Source organism: Staurois parvus, unplaced genomic scaffold, assembly GCF_062004578.1.
Source record: "Staurois parvus isolate SC_StPar_1 unplaced genomic scaffold, SC_StPar_1.0 ptg000038l, whole genome shotgun sequence".
NCBI lineage: Eukaryota > Metazoa > Chordata > Amphibia > Anura > Ranidae > Staurois > Staurois parvus.
Window position 1 is genome coordinate 1,817,714 of NW_028317834.1, and position 14,383 is coordinate 1,832,096.

Below are 14,383 nucleotides of genomic sequence, written 5' to 3' on the forward strand. Positions count from 1 at the left end.
GAGAGGAGTGTAGAGGTATGACAGTGATCGGTATGTAAAGGAGTGGAGTGTGGAGGTATGACAGTGATCGGTGTGTACAGGAGAGGAGTGTGGAGGTAAGACAGTGATAGGTATGTACAGGAGAGGAGTGTAGAGGTATAACAGTGATCGGTATGTACAGGAGAGGAGTACGGAGGAATGACAGTGATGGGTATGTACAGGAGAGAAGTGTGGAGGGTATAACAGTGATCGGTATGTACAGGAGAGGAGTGTGGGGGGTATGACAGTGATGGGTATGTACAGGAGAGGAGTGCGTAGGTATGACAGTGATCGGTATGTACAGGAGAGGAGTGTAGAGGTATGACAGTGATCGGTATGTAAAGGAGTGGAGTGTGGAGGTATGACAGTGATCGGTGTGTACAGGAGAGGAGTGTGGAGGTAAGACAGTGATAGGTATGTACAGGAGAGGAGTGTGGAGGTATGACAGTGATCGGTATGTACAGGAGAGGTGTACGGAGGTATGACAGTGATGGGTATGTACAGGAGAGGAGTACGGAGGTATGACAGTGATGGGTATGTACAGGAGAAGAGTGTGGAGGTATGACAGTGATGGGTATGTACAGGAGAGGAGTACGGAGGGTATGACAGTGATGGGTATGTACAGGAGAGGAGTACGGAGGGTATGACAGTGATGGGTATGTACAGGAGAGGAGTACGGAGGGTATGACAGTGATGGGTATGTACAGGAGAGGAGTACGGAGGTATGACAGTGATGGGTATGTACAGGAGAGGAGTACGGAGGTATGACAGTGCTGGGTATGTACAGGAGAGGATTGTGGAAGTGTGACAGTGATGGGTATGTACAGGAGAGGAGTACAGAGGTATGACAGTGATGGGTATGTACAGGAGAGGAGTGCGGACGTATGACAGTGATGGGTATGTACAGGAGAGGAGTACGGAGGTATGACAGTGATGGGTATGTACAGGAGAGGAGTGTGGAGGTATGACGGTGATCGGTATGTACAGCAGAGGAGTATGGGAGGTATGACAGTGATCGGTATGTACAGGAGAGGAGTGTGGAGGTATGACAGTGATGGGTATGTACAGGAGAGTAGTGTGGAGGTATGACAGTGATAGGTATGTACAGGAGAGGAGTGTGGAGGTATGACAGTGATGGGTATGTACAGGAGAGGAGTGTGGAGGTATGACGGTGATCGGTATGTACAGCAGAGGAGTATGGGGGGTATGACAGTGATCGGTATGTACAGGAGAGGAGTGTGGGAGGTATGACAGTGATGGGTATGTACAGGAAAGGAGTGTGGGGGGTATGACAGTGATCGGTATGTACAGGAGAGGAGTGTGAAGGTATGACAGTGATGGGTATGTACAGGAGAGTAGTGTGGAGGTATGACAGTGATAGGTATGTACAGGAGAGGAGTGTGGAGGTATGACAGTGATGGGTATGTACAGGAGAGGAGTGTGGAGGTATGACGGTGATCGGTATGTACAGCAGAGGAGTATGGGGGGTATGACAGTGATGGGTATGTACAGGAGAGGAGTGTGGAGGTATGACAGTGATCGGTATGTACAGGAGAGGAGTGTGGGAGGTATGACAGTGATGGGTATGTACAGGAAAGGAGTGTGGGGGGTATGACAGTGATCGGTATGTACAGGAGAGGAGTGTGAAGGTATGACAGTGAACAATATGTACAGGAAAGGAGTGTGGGGGGTATGACAGTGATCGGTATGTACAGGAGAGGAGTGTAGAGGTATGACAGTGATCGGTATGTAAAGGAGTGGAGTGTGGAGGATATGACAGTGATCGGTGTGTACAGGAGAGGAGTGTGGAGGTAAGACAGTGATAGGTATGTACAGGAGAGGAGTGTAGAGGTATAACAGTGATGGGTATGTACAGGAGAGGAGTACGGAGGTATGACAGTGATCGGTATGTATAGGAGAGGAGTACGGAGGTATGACAGTGATCGGTATGTACAGGAGAGGAGTGTGGAGGTATGACAGTGATCGGTGTGTACAGGAGAGGAGTGTGGAGGTATGACAGTGATCGGTATGTACAGGAGAGGAGTACGGAAGTATGACAGTGATCAGTGTGTACAGGAGAGGAGTGTGGAGGTATCACAGTGAATGGTATGTACAGGAAAGGAGTACGGAGGTATGACAGTGATGGGTATGTATAGGAGAGGAGTGTGGAGGTATGACAGTGATCTTTGTGTACAGGAGACGAGTGTAGAGGTATGACAGTGATCGGTATGTACAGGAGAGGAGTACGGAGATATGACAGTGATCGGTATGTACAGGAGAGGAGTGTGGAGGTATGACAGTGATATGTATGTACAGGAGAGGAGTGTAGAGGTATCACAGTGATGGGTATGTACAGGAGAGGAGTACGGAGGTATGACAGTGATCGGTATGTACAGGAGAGGAGTGTGGGAGGTATGACAGTGATGGGTATGTACAGGAGAGGAGTGTGGAGGTATGACAGTGATCGGTATATACAGGAGAGGAGTGTGGGGGGTATGACAGTGATGGGTATGTACAGGAGAGGAGTGTGGAGGTATGACAGTGATCTGTATGTACAGGAGAGGAGTGTGGAGGTATGACAGTGATGAGTATGTACAGGAGAGGAGTGTGGAGGTATGACAGTGATCGGTATGTACAGGAGAGGAGTACGGAGGTATGACAGTGATCGGTATGTACAGGAGAGGAGTGTGGGGGGTATGACAGTGATGGGTATGTACAGGAGAGGAGTATGGGAGGTATGACAGTGATCGGTATGTACAGGAGAGGAGTGTGGGGGTATGACAGTGATCGGTATGTACAGGAGAGGAGTGCGGAGGTATGACAGTGATGGGTATGTACAGGAGAGGAGTGTGAAGGTATGACAGTGATAGGTATGTACAGGAGAGGTGTGTGGAGGTATGACAGTGATAGGTATGTACAGGAGAGGAGTACGGAGGTATGACAGTGATGGGTATGTACAGGAGAGGAGTGTGGAGGTATGACGGTGATCGGTATGTACAGCAGAGGAGTATGGGAGGTATGACAGTGATCGGTATGTACAGGAGAGGAGTGTGGAGGTATGACAGTGATGGGTATGTACAGGAGAGTAGTGTGGAGGTATGACAGTGATAGGTATGTACAGGAGAGGAGTGTGGAGGTATGACAGTGATGGGTATGTACAGGAGAGGAGTGTGGAGGTATGACTGTGATCGGTATGTACAGCAGAGGAGTATGGGGGGTATGACAGTGATCGGTATGTACAGGAGAGGAGTGTGGGAGGTATGACAGTGATGGGTATGTACAGGAAAGGAGTGTGGGGGGTATGACAGTGATCGGTATGTACAGGAGAGGAGTGTGAAGGTATGACAGTGAACAATATGTACAGGAAAGGAGTGTGGGGGGTATGACAGTGATCGGTATGTACAGGAGAGGAGTGTAGAGGTATGACAGTGATCGGAATGTAAAGGAGTGGAGTGTGGAGGTATGACAGTGATCGGTGTGTACAGGAGAGGAGTGTAGATGTATGACATTGATCGGTATGTACAGGAGAGGAGTACGGAGGAATGACAGTGATTGGTATGTACATGAGAGGAGTGTGGAGGTAAGACAGTGATAGGTATGTACAGGAGAGGAGTGTAGAGGTATAACAGTGATGGGTATGTACAGGAGAGGAGTACGGAGGTATGACAGTGATCGGTATGTATAGGAGAGGAGTACGGAGGTATGACAGTGATCGGTATGTACAGGAGAGGAGTGTGGAGGTATGACAGTCATCGGTGTGTACAGGAGAGGAGTGTGGAGGTATGACAGTGATCGGTAAGTACAGGAGAGGAGTACGGAAGTATGACAGTGATCAGTGTGTACAGGAGAGGAATGTGGAGGTATCACAGTGATGGGTATGTACAGGAAAGGAGTACGGAGGTATGACAGTGATGGGTATGTATAGGAGAGGAGTGTGGAGGTATGACAGTGATCTTTGTGTACAGGAGACGAGTGTAGAGGTATGACAGTGATCGGTATGTACAGGAGAGGAGTACGGAGGTATGATAGTGATCGGTATGTACAGGAGAGGAGTGTGGAGGTATGACAGTGATATGTATGTACAGGAGAGGAGTGTAGAGGTATCACAGTGATGGGTATGTACAGGAGAGGAGTACGGAGGTATGACAGTGATCGGTATGTACAGGAGAGGAGTGTGGGAGGTATGACAGTGATTGGTATGTACAGGAGAGGAGTGTGGAGGTATGACAGTGATCGATATATACAGGAGAGGAGTGTGGGGGGTATGACAGTGATGGGTATGTACAGGAGAGGAGTGTGGAGGTATGACAGTGATGAGTATGTACAGGAGAGGAGTGTGGGAGGTATGACAGTGATTGATATGTACAGGAGAGGAGTGTCGAGGTATGACAGTGATCGGTATGTATAGCTGAGGAGTGTGGAGGTATGACAGTGATCGGTATGTACAGGAGAGAAGTGTGGAGGTATGACAGTGATCGATATGTACAGGAGAAGAGTGTGGGGGGTATGACAGTGATCGGTATGTACAGGAGAGGAGTGTGGGGGTATGACAGTGATGGTTACGAAAAGGAGAGGAGTGTGGAGGTATAACAGTGATCTGTATGTACAGGAGAGGAGTGTGGAGGTACAGTATGACAGTGATCGTTATGTACAGGAGAGGAGTGTCGAGGTATGACAGTGATCGGTATGTATAGCTGAGGAGTGTGGAGGTATGACGGTGATCGGTATGTACAGGAGAGGAGTACGGAGGTTTGACAGTGATCGGTATGCACAGGAGAGGAGTGGGGGGGGGGAATAACAGTGATTGGTATGTACAGGAGAGGAGTGTGGGTGTATGACAGTGATGGGTATGTACAGGAGAGGATTGTGGAGGTATGACAGTGATCGGTATGTACAGGAGAGGAGTGTGGAGGTATGACAGTGATCGGTATGTACAGGAGAGGAGTACGGAGGTATGACAGTGATCGGTATGTACAGGAGAGGAGTGTGGAGGTATGACAGTGATGGGTATGTACAGGAGAGGAGTGTGGAGGTATGACAGTCATCAGTATGTACAGGAGAGGAGTGTGGGGGGTATGACAGTGATCGGTATGTACAGGAGAGGACTGTGGAGGTATGACAGTGATCGGTATGTACAGGAGAGGAGTGTGGATGTATGACAGTGATCGGTATGTACATTAGAAGAGTACGGAGGTATGACAGTGATCGGTATGTACAGGAGAGGAGTGTAGAGGTATAACAGTGATTGGTATGTACAGGAGAGGAGTGTGGGAGGTATGACAGTGATCGGTATGTACAGGAGAGGAGTGTGGAGGTATAACAGTGATTGGTATGTACAGGAGAGGAGTGTGAGAGGTATGACAGTGATTGGTATGTACAGGAGAGGAGTGTGGAGGTATGACAGTGATCGGTATGTACAGGAGAGGAGTACGGAGGTATGACAGTGATTGGTATGTACAGGAGAGGAGTGTGGCGGGTATGACAGTGATCGGCATGTACAGGAGAGGAGTTTGGAGGTATGACAGTGATCGGTATGTACAGGAGAGGAGTGTGGAGGTGTGACAGTGATGGGTATGTACAGGAGAGGAGTGTGGAGGTATGACAGTGATAGGTATGTACAGGAGAGGAGTGTGGAGGTATGACAGTGATGGTTATGTACAGGAGAGGAGTGTGGAGGTATGACAGTGATCGGTATGTACAGGAGAGGAGTATGGGGAGTATGACAGTGATCGGTATGAACAGGAGAGGAGTATGGGGAGTATGACAGTGATGGGTATGTACAGGAGAGGAGTGTGGGAGGTATGACAGTGATGGGTATGTACAGGAGAGGAGTGTGGGGGGTATTACAGTGATCGGTGTGTACAGGAGAGGAGTGTGAAGGTATGACAGTGAACAATATGTACAGGAAAGGAGTGTGGGGGGTATGACAGTGATCGGTATGTACAGGAGAGGAGTGTAGAGGTATGACAGTGATCGGTATGTACAGGAGAGGAGTGTGGAGGTATGACAGTGATCGGTGTGTAAAGGAGAGGAGTGTAGAGGTATGACAGTGATCGGTATGTACAGGAGAGGAGTACGGAGGTATGACAGTGATCGGTATGTACAGGAGAGGAGTGTGGAGGTATGACAGTGATCGGTGTGTACAGGAGAGGAGTGTAGAGGTATGACAGTGATCGGTATGTACAGGAGAGGAGTACGGAGGTATGACAGTGATCGGTATGTACAGGAGAGGAGTGTGGAGGTATGACAGTGATAGGTATGTACAGGCGAGGAGTGTAGAGGTATCACAGTGATGGGTATGTACAGGAGAGGAGTGTGGGAGGTATGACAGTGATGGGTATGTATAGGAGAGGAGTACGGAGGTATGACAGTGATCGGTATTTACAGGAGAGGAGTGTGGAGGTATGACAGTGATCGGTGTGTACAGGAGAGGAGTGTGGAGGTATGACAGTGATCGGTATGTACAGGAGAGGAGTGTGGAGGTATGACAGTGATCAGTATGTACAGGAGAGGAGTACGGAAGTATGACAGTGATCGGTATGTACAGGAGAGGAGTGTGGAAGTATGACAGTGATCGGTATGTACAGGAGAGGAGTGTGGAGGTATGACAGTGATCGGTGTGTACAGGAGAGGAGTGTGGAGGTATGACAGTGATCGGTATGTACAGGAGAGGAGTGTAGCGGTATCACAGTGATGGGTATGTACAGGAGAGGAGTACGGAGGTATGACAGTGATGGGTATGTACAGGAGAGGAGTGTGGAGGTATGACAGTGATCAGTGTGTACAGGAGAGGAGTGTGGGGGGTATGACAGTGATCGATATGTACAGGAGAGGAGTGTGAAGGTATGACAGTGATGGGTATGTACAGGAGAGGAGTATGGAGGTATGACAGTGATCGGTATGTACAGGAGAGGAGTGTGGAGGTATGACAGTGATGGGTATGTACAGGAGAGGAGTGTGGAGGTATGACAGTGATCGGTATGTACAGGAGAGGAGTGTGGAGGTATGACAGTGATGGATATGTACAGGAGAGGAGTATGGAGGTATGACAGTGATCGGTATGTACAGGAGAGGAGTACGGAGGTATGACAGTGATCGGTATGTACAGGAGAGGAGTGTGGAGGTATGACAGTGATGGGTACGAAAAGGAGAGGAGTGTGGAGGTATAACAGTGATCTGTATGTACAGGAGAGGAGTGTGGAGGTATGACAGTGATCGGTATGTACAGGAGAGGAGTGTGGGGGGTATGACAGTGATCGGTATGTACAGGAGAGGAGTGTGGAGGTATGACAGTGATCGGTATGTACAGGAGAGGAGTACGGAGGTATGACAGTGATCGGTATGTACAGGAGAGGAGTGTGGAGGTATGACAGTGATGGGTATGTAAAGGAGAGGAGTGTGGGGGATATGACAGTAATGGATACGTAAAGGAGAGGAGTGTGGAGGTATGACAGTGATCGGTATGTACAGGAGAGGAGTATGGGGGGTATGACAGTGATCGGTATGTACAGGAGAGGAGTGTGGGGGGTATGACAGTGAACAATATGTACAGGAAAGGAGTGTGGGGGTTATGACAGTGATCGGTATGTACAGGAGAGGAGTGTGGGGGATATGACAGTGATCGTTATGTACAGGAGAGAAGTGTGGAGATATGACAGTGATCGGTATGTACAGGAGAGGAGTGTGGGTTGTATGACAGTGATCGGTATGTACAGGAGAGGAGTGTGGGGGGGCATGACAGTGATCGGTATGTACAGGAGAGGAGTGCGGAGGTATGACAGTGATCGGTATGTACAGGAGAGGAGTACGGAGGTATGACAGTGATCGGTATGTACAGGAGAGGAGTACGGAGGTATGACAGTGATCGGTATGTACAGGAGAGGAGTGTGGAGGTATGACAGTGATGGGTATGTAAAGGAGAGGAGTGTGGGGGATATGACAGTGATGGATACGTAAAGGAGAGGAGTGTGGAGGTATGACAGTGATCGGTATGTACAGGAGAGGAGTATGGGGGGTATGACAGTGATCGGTATGTACAGGAGAGGAGTGTGGGAGGTATGACAGTGATGGGTATGTACAGGAGAGGAGTGTGGGGGGTATGACAGTGAACAATATGTACAGGAAAGGAGTGTGGGGGGTATGACAGTGATCGGTATGTACAGGAGAGGAGTGTGGGGGATATGACAGTGATCGGTATGTACAGGAGAGGAGTACGGAGATATGACAGTGATCGGTATGTACAGGAGAGGAGTGTGGAAGTATGACAGTGATGGGTATGTACAAGAGAGGCGTGTGGGGGGTATGACAGTGATCGGTATGTACAGGAGAGGAGTACGGAGGTATGACAGTGATGGGTATGTACAGGAGAGGAGTGTGGGAGGTATGACAGTGATCGGTATGTACAGGAGAGGAGTGTGGGGGATATGACAGTGATCGGTATGTACAGGAGAGGAGTACGGAGATATGACAGTGATCGGTATGTACAGGAGAGGAGTGTGGAGGTATGACAGTGATGGGTATGTACAGGAGAGGAGTGTGGGGGGTATGACAGTGATCGGTATGTACAGGAGAGGAGTACGGAGGTATGACAGTGATGGGTATGTACAGGAGAGGAGTGTGGGAGGTATGACAGTGATCGGTATGTACAGGAGAGGAGTACGGAGGTATGACAGTGATCGGTATGTACAGGAGAGGAGTACAGAGGTATGACAGTGATCGGTATGTACAGGAGAGGAGTACAGAGGTATGACAGTGATCGGTATGTACAGGAGAGGAGTACGGAGGTATGACAGTGATCGGTATGTACAGGAGAGGAGTACGGAGGTATGACAGTGATCGGTATGTACAGGAGAGGAGTGTGGGAGGTATGACAGTGATCGGTATGTACAGGAGAGGAGTATGGGGGGTATGACAGTGATCGGTATGTACAGGAGAGGAGTGTGGAGGTATGACAGTGATGGGTATGTGCAGGAGAGGAGTATGGGGGGTATGACAGTGATCGGTATGTACAGGAGAGGAGTACGGAGGTATGACAATGATTGGTATGTACAGGAATGAATCAGATGAGGACAGGGAGGGTGATCGGCACGGTGGGGCAGCAATTACTGGAACCGATCCCCTGTACGGCTCTCTCTGCAGCAGCTGAAAGTTGGCTTCTTCTCCTCTCTCTGGCCGGATTTCAGCTGCAGATAGAGCTATACAAGGGATCAGTTCCAGTAATTGCCCCTCCCCCTTTGCCCCACCACCACACCCATCACCTTCCCTGTGCACCATATGTTTCCTTTTGCTGCCCGGGGCCCCCCACCGCTGCAGTACTTCCGGTTTCCCTCCTCTGCTTCTCTCCCACAGCTAAGAGCACAGGTCCTCTAAATATGTCACACTTAACAGCCCCTTATTCTCCTGAATGAACAGAATGATTGATCAGTACCGAGCACTCACTGTGTTCATTCCTAACTAAATCATATTAAACTTTTTTTGGGGGGAGGGGCCCTATCAGATTGGCTGTATGGGGCCCTGTTGTTTGTAACATCTTCCCTGTTCATACCCTCCACTTGATTCTCCATCTCCTCAATGTGAAGGAAATAGAAGTACAAGTGGAGGCAGTACAAAGGCCCCGGGGAGGAGATTGGTCAGGAAGGGTCTCTGCTCCACCATAACCCTGAATTCTCGGAGTGTCAGGACCCAGCTTCATACCCTCTTGCTCCTCTATCCCCTCAACCCGGAGGAAGTAGAAGTACAAGTGGAGCCAAAGCAATGGCTCCAGGAAGGAGTATCAGCATTCTGATGACATTTCTGGGTCTACGCTCCACCATAACTCTGGTTCTTGGAGTGTCAGGTCCCAGCGGGTTCTCCTGGTGTCTCTCCTGTTATTCTGTCTCGGACACATCAGAGGAACATGGTGGGAGATCGGCCTGAATGTCCTTCCTAGGAGGGAATACCGGAGCCATTCTGAGGCCCAAATGATGGCCGGCAATGAGGAGGAAACCAACACTGAGAAGTAGATTGTGATGCCGGATTTACTGAAATCCTAGATCAGCAGTTTAGTTCCTCCAACATTTGGAGAACGCGGTGACCCTCTTTATCAAGCTTACAGACAGAGAGAGAAAGACAAATGCCCGCCATAGACGGTTCGAAAATCGGTTGATTTTTTGGATACCCTGTTACTTTGAGATTGATATCTCTAAATGCGCAGTGTGATTGCGCGTCTGGTGAGTGCGCAGTCTTTACACTTTCCCTTATCACCAACCATTTGGACCAGTCATTTGGATCTGGAAGACCCATAGACACCTTATTATTTGGACTATACCTGACACCGTGCACATGGCGGGTCACTGATTAGTGACGCAATACACTTTTATGTGTGTATTTGCACTATGTCACTTTCTCACTTGTTTTTTAGGATTGTTATTTTAATATATTGATGTTTTATTATATTTAGAAGCTGTTTATTAGGCTTGACATATCATATGATGATGATGTTTAAGCACTACACCCTGCTATTATATTATTAAGGAATAGGAACCTGACTTACCTATGTGGTCTGAAGTGGAGGAGATCCCATGCTGGTGGCCGTGTGTATAAGATGGAGACGGAGAACCTGTTTGACTGGTTGGAACCAGCTGTAAAATGTCTGAAAACAGGGAAGTGTTTCATGTACAGGATGTAGCATTTCGTACATCTCACACTGGGATTTCCTGGGTTGGTCTCATAATGAGGAACATGAAAATAACTGATGAATACAGAGGGTGCAGTATGGAGAGCAGAGACTACACCGTGTTCCAAATGATTCTGCAAATGATATTTCCTCATTTCCCTCAATAATTGATGTAAATATCAGTCGGCAGAATTCTCAGGTTATCAGCTATGAAGAGGACAATTCACATTTTATTGAACAAACCTCCTAATGATAACAGGATTTGTGTTCCGGATTATTCCGCACAGGAAGTTTCCAAACACTTTCTAGGTTGTAAAGAACTGAAAATTGTCATTTGTTGTGTTTGCAGCAGATTTACTGAAATCAAAAGCCTTTCAATCAAACTTTTCCCAACATTGTAACTTTGTAAACATTTGAAGCGGTCACGTTACATTGTAACACAGGAGCCCTTATCTGATAGCAGATCACAAGTCTGGCATCCATTGAACTTGGGAGTTTTCGGACAGTTTCTGCTTGAATTTGTTTGCAAGATGTCAGAATAGCCTCCCAGAGCTGCTGTTTGGATGTAAACTGCCTCCCACCCTCATAGATCTTTTGCTTGAGGATGCTCCAATGGTTCTCAATAGGATTGAGGTCAGGGGAGGATGGAGGCCACACCATGACTTTCTCTCCTTTTATCCCCATAGCAGCCATTGATGCAGAGGTATTCTTTGCAGCATGAGATGGTGCATTGTCATGCATGAAGATGATTTTATTACGGAAAGCATAGTTCTTCCTTCTGTACCAGGGAAGAAAGTGGTCAGTCATTAACTCCACATACTTTGCAGAGGTCATCTTTACACCTTCGGGGACCCTAAAGGGGCTGACCAGCTCTGTTCCCATGATTCCAGCCCAAAACATGACTCCACCACCGCCTTGCTGACGTCGTAGCCTTGTTGGAACAGGGTGGCCGTCCACCAACCATCCACTACTCCATCCATCTGGACCATCCAGGGTTGCACGGCACTCATCAGTGAACAGGACTGCTTGAAAATGAGTCTTCATGTATTTTTCTGCCCAATGCAGCCGTTTCTGCTTGTGAGCATTGGTTAGTGGTGGCCGAATAGAAGGTTTATGCACAGTTGCAGGACTCTGGAGGACTCTACACCTTGATGTCCGTGGGACTCCAGAGGCACCAGCAGCTTCAAATATCTGTTTGCTGCTATGTAATGGGATTGTAGCAGCTGCTCTCTTGATCCGATGCCTGGATCTGGCAGAAATCTTCCTCAATGTGCCTTTATCTGCACCAACCCGTCTGTGCTCTGAATCAGCCACAAATCTCTTCATAGTGCGATGATCACGCTTACGTTTTCCTGAAATATCGAATGTTTTCATCCCTCGTCCAAGGCATCGAACTATTTCACTCTTTTCAGCAGCAGAAAGATCCTTTTTCTTCCCCATATTGCTTGAAAATGGTGCTCTGCTTAACCCCTCCCCCTCCGGAGGACTTACCCTCCTTAATGACCACGCCTCTTTTTGCTACTCAGCGCTGCACTAATTCAACTGATAATTGCACGGTCGGGCAACGCTGCACCCAAACAAAATTTACGTGCTTTTTTTCACACAAATAGAGCTTTCTTTCGTTGGGATGTCATCACCTGTGCGCTTTTTATTTTTCATGCTATAAACAAAAAAAATCAAAAATTTTGAAGAAAAACAATATTTGTTACTTTCAGCTATAAAATATATAAAGTAACCTCAAAGTTAGTTATAAATTTCACCAAAATGTCTCCCGCTCCATGTTTATGGGAAAAGGACCCCAATAAGTGGATATTGATTGCTTTGTGTGACCGTTATATCGTCTGCAGACTATGGGAGAGATACTGCAATTTACGCCTTTTTTTGCTATACAGCACTGCCTAGTTTAACGGACAATTGCACGGTCATGCAACACTGCACCCAAATTAAATTTACATCCTTTTTTTCCCACAAATTGAGCTTTCTTTTGGTGGTATTCGATCGCCTGTGCGGTTTTTATTTTTTGCACTATAAAAAAAAGTCTGAGAATTTTGAAAAAAAAACAAAACAATATTTTGGACTTTTGCTATAAAACATGTCCGGTAAAAAAATGTAAAAATCAAATTTAGTCATAAATTTCGACCAAAATGCATTCTGCGACATGTCTTTGCTAAAAGAAATCCCAATACGTGTAAATGAATTGGTTTACGTGAAAGTTATAGCGTCTACAAATGGCGGGAAAGATAGTGGGATTTTTTTTTTTAATTATACTAACGGTGGCGAACAGCGACTTATGGCGGTCATCAGCGATTTATGACAGTGATCAGTGACTTATGGCGGTGATCAGCGATTTATGACAGTGAACAGCGACTTATGGCAGTGATCAGCGATTTATGACAGTGAACAGTGACTTATGGCGGTGATCAGCGATTTATGACAGTGATCAGCGACTTATGGCGGTGATCAGCGATTTATGACAGTGATCGGCGACTTATGGCGGTGATCAGCGATTTATGACAGTGATTAGCGACTTATGGCGGGACTGCGGCGGACATTCTGACACTGGGAGGAACTGACTTGGGGTTACTGACATCCCCAGTGACACCAATACAGTGATGAGTGCAAAAAAAAACACTGCCACTGCTACTAATGGCACTGGGGAGGAAGGGGTTCACTTTTGAAAGGGTTAACTGTGTGAGGGGAGTGTTTTACTAGGGGGCGGGGGTGTGTACTGCACAGGGACACGCTGATCCCGGGAGATAAAGTCTTCTCTCAGGATCAGCCTGCTCTGAACTGACAGATGACAGAGCTGCAATGTAAACACTGCCGCCGTGCTATCTGTCAGTGATTACCGGTAATCGCCGGGAGTCGGCGGGTAATGACCGGCTGGGATCCGGTGATGGCCTCCCGCTGCCTCCATCAACAGGACGGTAGGGAGGGCACACGACTCTCGGGCGCCTCCTACCTGTTTTGCACAGCAACGTTAAAAGACAGGTGCCGCTCTGCCACAGTAAAAACACTGTGTGAGGAACTGTCCCTGTGTGATCACATTTTGCCCTTTCTGTTCTGGTTTTCTCCCCTTTGTAAAGCTGGACATGTTTCACAGACATTCTACACTGTTTAGGGAAATGTGACCTTGTAGTCTTTCACTTCTAATAGAGTTCATACTGTATTGTTAGTTGTTGGGTTTGTTGTGGGTGGGGAAAACCCGGTGCCAGGCTGTCTGGTGGGGGTGGGGTTGAAGCTGTATATACTGAGCTGTGTTTAATAAAGAGTCATTCATTATTCACCCTACACGAAGTTCCGACTCGTGGTTTTGGGTAGAGCAAAAGGGAGGGTTTTTAGGTATAATATCTGCCTTGGGAGAGTGCTGGAAGACTTGCTGGAAAAGAGAACCATTGGGTGGGACATATCGCTCTGCACGAGGAAGCCCAGGCGGAATGGTTCCGCCACAATTGGTTGGCAGCGGTGGGATCTTTCCTCATTGCGGAGAAAGTCCAAACTAGCAACCAGGACCCCATCTTTTTCACGGAGACGTCCCTGCTCAGCCAGATGGATATATGGGACCTCCGGAAGCCAGCCCTCCAAAGCCTGCTTGTTGCTCGGGGAGGTATCGCTGGCTCCAAGACCAGAGAGGAACTGTTGGGCGAGATTATGGCCCTAGACCAAGCGGATGCGCACCCCACTTTACCTGATGCACCCTCCGCTATGCTT

General features: G+C 47.9%; 1 protein-coding gene and 1 pseudogene across 1 annotated transcript in view; both read right to left on the reverse strand.

Annotated features, from left to right (window-relative positions):
* Positions 1-10,693, reverse strand: part of LOC149470580 (endogenous murine leukemia virus Env polyprotein from Emv-2 locus-like) — a 43,260-nt gene extending 32,567 nt beyond the window's left edge. The window contains exon 1 of the mRNA XM_089662443.1: positions 10,550-10,693. The gene's annotated coding sequence lies outside the window, so the exon portion shown is untranslated. The remainder of the gene's footprint in view (positions 1-10,549) is intronic.
* Positions 1-14,383, reverse strand: part of LOC149470578 (uncharacterized) — a 195,300-nt pseudogene that overhangs the window by 91,228 nt on the left and 89,689 nt on the right.